Consider the following 7,094-nt stretch of genomic DNA (forward strand, 5'->3'; position numbering starts at 1 on the left):
CAAGGGCCGGGTCCTGCCCTTTGGCCACAACAACCCCCGGCAGCCCCACGGGCTGGGCCAGAGTGGGGGGACAGAAAGGGCCCTGGGGGGACTGACTGCCAGCAGCTGAACAGGAGCCAGGGGGGCCCAGGGGGGCAAGAGGCCAATGGAGCCTGGCCTGGCTCAGGAATAGTGTGGCAGCAGGAGCAGGGCAGGGATTGTGCCCCTGCCCTGGGCACTGGGGAGGCCACCCCTGGAGTGCTGTGCCCAGCTCTGGGCCCTCAGGTTGGGAAGGACATGGAGGGGCTGGAGCAGGGCCAGAGAAGGGCAGCGAGGCTGGGGAAGGGTGTGGAGCACAAGTGCTGTGAGGAGAGGCTGAGGGAGCTGGGGGGGCTCAGCCTGGAGAGGAGGAGGCTCAGGGGAGACCTTCTCACTCTCTGCAACTCCCTGCCAGGAGGGGGGAGCCGGGGGGGGTCGGGCTCTGCTCCCAGGAACCAGCAGTGGGACAAGAGGGCACAGCCTGGAGCTGCCCCAGGGCAGGTTTAGGTTGGCCCTGGGGAAGAAGTTCTTCCCAGAGAGAGGGATCAGCCCTTGGAATGGGCTGCCCAGGGAGGGGGGGGAGTCCCCGTCCCTGGAGGGGTTTGAGCAGAGCCTGGATGTGGCATCAGTGCCATGGGCTGGGAACCGCAGTGGGGTTGGGTAAAGGGTTGGACTTGATGATCTTGGAGGTCTTTTCCAACCCAGCTGATTTTATGATAATAATTTGTTTTTAAAATATACTGAACCTTGAATCACCAGTATTGGTCCATCATCACATTAAGGCTGTGAGCACAACCAACCACCACCAGCCCCCGAGCACAGCACTGCTGCTCCGAATAATGGGAGAAACGACAGAAAACACACAGGCCTGACACCCAAAAAAACAATTGCTGTTTTAATTTCCAAGTCAGTTCTGTCCCTCCCTTGAATTTGGCAACTCAGCTTTACCTACGGAGATGTATAAATAATAAACACAGGCTGCTTGATCTGCCTTTGCAATCTCCTGCCTCCTAAGAAAAAAAATAACTAAAAAACACCTGCTTATTTGGCAACAGAATGGCAGCTGATGGTGTCAGGGGGGTGACAGCAGCCACCTCCCCTCGTTTGTCAGCCCCAGGGGGCTCAGCCATCACAGAGATGATTCAGCCACACTTGATTAGCAAAGATCAATATTACTTTCTAAAAAAGGCCACCTGCAGGTCCCCTCCAGCCAAGTGGAATTAAGGAGTGTGCATTTTCCCCGAGGAGAGTGAATGGGAAGCTCTGGAGCTCACGCTCCAGATCCGGGATTGCTGGCCTTCAACACCCAGAGAGCCCGGAGCTGGAGGCTGTGGGAGGCAGGGATGGTGTTCCCACAGTCTGTTCAGACAGCCTTTGGTGTCCAAATCCAGCCCTGCAGCACATTTATGAACAGATGCTCTGTGTGTAATTGTAGGAATAAGTTCTGGAACAGGGCGAGAGGGTCATAAAAGGCTCTGCAAGGATTCATCTCTCAGGGTGAGCTGAAACAGCTCTGCACAGGGTGATTCCAGAGAATCAGAGAACACCGGAATGGTTTAGGTTAGAAGAGATTAAATCCCATCCAGTCCCATACCCTGCCATGGGCAGGGACACCTCCCACTATCCCAGGGTGCTCCAAGCCCTGTCCAACCTGGCCTTGGACACTTTCAGGGATGGGGCAGCCACACCTTCTTTGGGAATTCCATCCCAGCCCCTCACTGCCCTCACAGGGAAGAATCCCTTCCCAAAATCCCAAAATCCCATCTCACCCCACTCCCTGGCATTTGAATCCATTACAGTGACAGGTTAAACCCAAGTCTTTCAGCTGCCTCTGGGCTGGAGCTGAGGAGGGTCTGAGACCCCCAGTGCTGCTGCTGGGATGGAGCTGGAGCTGCCAGAGATGGGCAAGAACATGGGATGGTTTGGGTGGGAAGGGACCTTGGAGATCATCCAGTGCCACCCCCTGCCATGGGCAGGGACACCTTCCATAGACCAGGTTGCTCCCACCTGGCCTTGGATACTTCCAGGGCTGGGGCAGCCACAGCTTCTCTGGGCAACTTCCAGGGTTTAGGTGGGTTTAGGTTGACATAAATTAATCCAGAATTATGTCCTCGGGCTCCTGGTCCTGCAGTGCAAACAGCAAACTGGACTGGAGAAACACCCTGGCGTGGAGTTAAGGATCCATCTTCAACTCAAGCATTTGCATCTGCTTTGCCAGATTGAATCAGTGTGTTCCGTGGAGTCTGGAGCCTGGGCTGGCAGGATGGACATGCAGAGCCAGGCTGTGGTTGACTCCATGTGAACCTGGACAGAGAGGGAAGAGCAGGAACATGCCCTGGGACTCCACCACATCAGGGAGCCAAGGGCCCACATCACACAAATCCTCAGCAAGGATGGGGAGAGGAACCAGGAAAATACAAAAAAAGAGCCTATTCCATGGTTTCCCAGCTTGGAAACAGAAGGTACAAACGAGAAAGAGAGAAAAATAAAGCTAATAATTGGATTTTAAAGTTTATAGTTATCTCTATCCATATTTAGAAAAAAAAAAAAGTCTCCTTGTAAGATCAGGGCAGCTCGAAGGGTCTCTGATCTGCACTGCCAGGTTCAAAGCCTCTTTCTGTTAATAGCCACTTAAAGTTCATTTGCACTCAGCAGCCATTGGGTATCACAGGCACGAACAAGCTTTGACAAGGAATTCGTGGCAGAGGTGAAAATTATCTTGGAAACACCTCCGAGGAAAAGAGTGGCACTACATCATTCATGAGCAGGTGATTCAAGCTGTGACCCAACTTCATCATCTCTGAGCAGAGTGTGCCACGTAACAAGAGCCTTTTGATGCTCTGAAGATGAAAAGAAATTAAAACTACTAAGGATTGTTTAATTAAATTAAACATTATGTGTTTTAAGTAGATTAAAAACCTAAACATGACTAATTTAGGCAGGGCTGGAGGGTTTCCAGGGATGGGAACAGAGCTGGGGAAGGGGCTGGAGCACAAGCCATGCTGACTTTTTCAGACTTCAGAAACGCAACCTCAGCAGCTCTGCCTAATCCACTGCTCAGGCTCTAATCTGTATCACAGAAAAACCTATTTGCCATATGTTGATTTATTTTTAGCCCCCAAAAAATCGTTAGGAAAATGAGTGTGGCAGAAAAGCTGTGCTGGAAAGAACAGGAGTGACGTTGGAGGCAGGACTAAAGCTCTTGTTTCCTGGGTTTAGGGCCATTAGGCTTTGGTGGGATGGCAGAGTGATCATGTGGCATCAGTAGGGATGGGATTTTTATTTTTATATATATAAATAAAAATAAATATATAATATATATAAAAATACATATAAATATATATTAAATTTATCAATATATTATATATATTTTTTTTATACTCCTCCTCTCAAATGCAGATGATTCTGAGAGGGGCATATTTCAACTGGACATTCCAGCCCAGCAGTTTTATTTATCTATGGGCAATGATATTGAGAACCAGGTTAAAGAAAAAGGAAGGGAAAAAAAGAATACAGCCAGCCCATAAATTAGAATAATGTTACATTACAAAGGTACACATTAAACAGACATTTTTTTGTGCATAAACAGGCCTCTCACTGTAACAAAGACGAGCAAAAACCAACTTCTTGTCAAATCTTTGTGTTTCCAGCACAGCACTCTGCTCACTGCCCTACACTAATTAACTGCTTAATTAATGGCTTACAACAGATGTAAGTGACCATCACACTGACAAAGGTGTGACAAGAGTTAAAGAAGTTCCTGACAGAGGACATGAGATGGGTATGAATTAGGGAAAACAATGAAATAAATCCAAGGAAATGCAGTTTTAGTTCCCTGCTTGTGCCTGGAGGCACATTTCACCTTTAGTGAAAATATTTTCAACAACAGGATTGAGATCTGGATTTTCCCAAAGCTCAAAATAGTTCTTCCAACACCGAACTTGGACACAAACAGGTGAGTGAATTTGCTGGAAGGCATCATACCAGGGGATGGTTTCTGTGGCTGCTCAGCACTAACAGGTCATGCAGCTCCCTCCTGATTTCTGCACCTCCAGGTAACTAACACACCTTGTGCTGCCCGTCTTCTATCAATAATAGATGGGGCCCAAGCTAAGAAATGATGGTTAATTCCATTACACTACAAATGCCAAAACATTCTAATTATTATTTTAAGTTTCTCCCTGAATAAACTTTATTAACGATTTCTTCCTCTGCAGGCAAATTTCTACAACTCACACCATAATTAAATTAGCATTGTTTATGTTTTAGAGTATTTAAAGTCTGAAATTACAGGCAATAACTATAAAATAGAGTGATAATTAATGATAATAACTCATTCCTGCAGAAACTGGGCTGATGCTCAGCAGTTACGACACTTTTTATTCCCAACAGCTACTTTATGGTACTTGAAATTACTTAGTAATTCTCCCAAGCTAATTTTTATTGCCAGGCAAAACTTTCTGCAGCAGAGGGACAGGTTGTGGTGTTCCCACTCGCACTGCTGGAGTCTCAGATCATTTCTGATGTTCCTCTGGGGCACTGAAATACAGCACAGGAGTGGCTTTGAACACAAGTGATGTCTTGGCCACACACTGAAGACTTTGGACTGAGGTTTGGGTTGGAAGGACCTTAAAGCCCATCCAGTTCCACCCCTGCCATGGGCAGGGACACCTTTCACCAGCCCAGGTTGCTCCAACCTGGCCTTGGACACTTCCAGGGATCCAGGGACAGCCACAGCTTCTCTGGGAATTCCATCCCAGACCCTCCCCACCCTCCCAGGAAAGAATTTCTTCCCAATATCCCAGCTAAACCAGCACATGGAATCATGGAATGGTTTGGGTTGGAAAGCAGCTTAAAGTCCATCCTGTTCCACCCCCTGAACCTTCCACTACTCCAGTTCCAGCCTGGCCTTGGACACTCCCAGGGGTGGGGCAGCCTCAGCTTCTCTGGGAAGTTCATTTTCTGTGCCTCTCCTGGCTCAGCAGCCACGTGCCCACGATGCTGGAGAAGACCCTCTGTGGTTTGGGGACACCCCTTGCCCACCCCAGTGGGAGCTCTGGCCATTTGCAGCCAAGCCTGGATCTTCCCTGGAGAAAACTTCTTGCCCAACTTCAGCCAACAACAGCAGCAACAAAAGTCTGTGGGAAGTACGAGTCTAAATTCTCCTTGTTGTAAAAGCTGGTGCAGCATCTAAATCTTGGGAAGTTTTTTGTGTTTTAGCATGGAACAAAGCTTTAAATCACAGAGACTACAGTAGAATTGCTTTTGCTTTTTAAAAAATGGGGCCTCATCCACCATGAAGCCGAGGGCGAGGGATCAGCACGGCAGCAGCAGCAGCTGAGCAATCACTGGAGACACTCCAGAGAAACACTATTAACTCCCCAAGCTCCAGAGTCCCAAAGATCACAGGACTGAGGGATTTTTTTTTGGCACTGGCACAAGTTGCCCAGAGAAGCTGTGGCTGCCCCTGGATCCCTGGGAGTGTCCAAGGCCAGGTTGGAGCAACCTGGGCCAGTGGAAGGTGTCCCTGCCCACGGCAGGGGGGGGCACTGGATGGGCTTTAAGGTCCCTTCCAACCTAAACCAGTCCAGGACTCCATGAATTTAAATGATCCATTTGTCTGTTCTGATAGAGATCTGATGTATTTTAGGCTTCTGTAAATACAAATGGCAAAGAAGAAGTTACACATTGAAAGGGGTGTCTGGCCTTCTGAAGTCAATATAGAATTGCAGATCCTCTCAGATACAGCCGCAGCCTTCACTCAAAATGAGTGCCCACTACCTGCAAAGGTGAATTTAGTTCATCCAAGACCAAGATCAGAGAATTTTCCCAAAAATATTTTTCTTTTTTTTAGCTGCAGCTGCTGATTGAGACCCTCACACAAGATGGGGCTCCCAGCTGATGTAACTCCACGAAGTTCTAAATGAGTAAGTTTGGAAGCAGCACAATGAGCTGACCTGTCATACTCCCCAAATTCATACAGAAACACCCAAATACCACCACCACCACCACTACTTTCTATTCCCAGCTGTTGAGCTGAGCAGCTCCACACACACTGTTTTGCAGCCCATGAACTGAACTGTTGTTCATGTGCACACACTGAATTAATTATATGTAATTTAATTAAAGGTATTTAATGCACCTTGCAGGTGCACTGAGTGACAATGATGGGGGATAACAGAGTCCCCCATCACCCCAATTCCCACAGGCAGCTGAGCACCCCAAGGAGAGCAGGAGGACCCCCTGATTTATGGAAGGAAGCAAAGTGTGACCAGAAGGTCCTGAAATCTCAGGGATCAATTCTGATACCTGTCAGTGTGATTTGTACGACGTGAGGTGAGACAGGTCCACCCTGCCTTGTAAATGCCTCATAAAAGACAGGCCCAGAAGAATTTATGGCTCGGACAGACAAGATTGATGCAGTGAGGGTCCCCTCATGGAAAGTGAGGAGAACTAATTGCTCATATTGGAGCCCAGAGCCAGTTGGGAAAAGCTGAAGCCGCTGGACCTGCACTCCTCAACAGCTCTTCAGCCAGCCAGGAATCTGGGCTGTTCTTCCTATAGAGGAAGGATTTAAATCCAATTAGACTCCCCATTTTGTTGGCAATATCTGTGTATTTACAGCACACTCCTTGCTGAGGTACCTCAGCATCTGTTCCAGGAAATCTTCCCAAGCACAGTCAGGTCACTCCGTGTCCATCCAGCCAATTATTTTAGGAGCAGTTAGAGATTTCCACTATTGCAAAAGTAGTTTCTTGGCAACTAATAGAGCTCCGAGGAGACATCCCTCTTGATTAGAGCATAGATCTTTACTCTGACACCCCTGAACTTTTTATGGTTGGTTGCAAGTTCTGCAGGCACCGGAGACAGGAAAAATCCCAACCTTTATCCACTGATGGATGAACATTTAAGCTGCTGCTGCCACCTTGCTTCTCAGCTGGACACAAAAAATGTAGTGGTCAAGTAGAAACCAGTTGTGCCTTTGCCTTGCTTGGAGTGAAAACATCTCTGCAAGGAGCACAAAGAGCCACGGGCACTTCACGCTCGCTTTGCCCTGGTACCAGGGCATCCCACCA

Source organism: Pipra filicauda, unplaced genomic scaffold, assembly GCF_003945595.2.
Source record: "Pipra filicauda isolate LSUMZ 115617 unplaced genomic scaffold, ASM394559v2 scaffold563_size460847_pilon, whole genome shotgun sequence".
NCBI lineage: Eukaryota > Metazoa > Chordata > Aves > Passeriformes > Pipridae > Pipra > Pipra filicauda.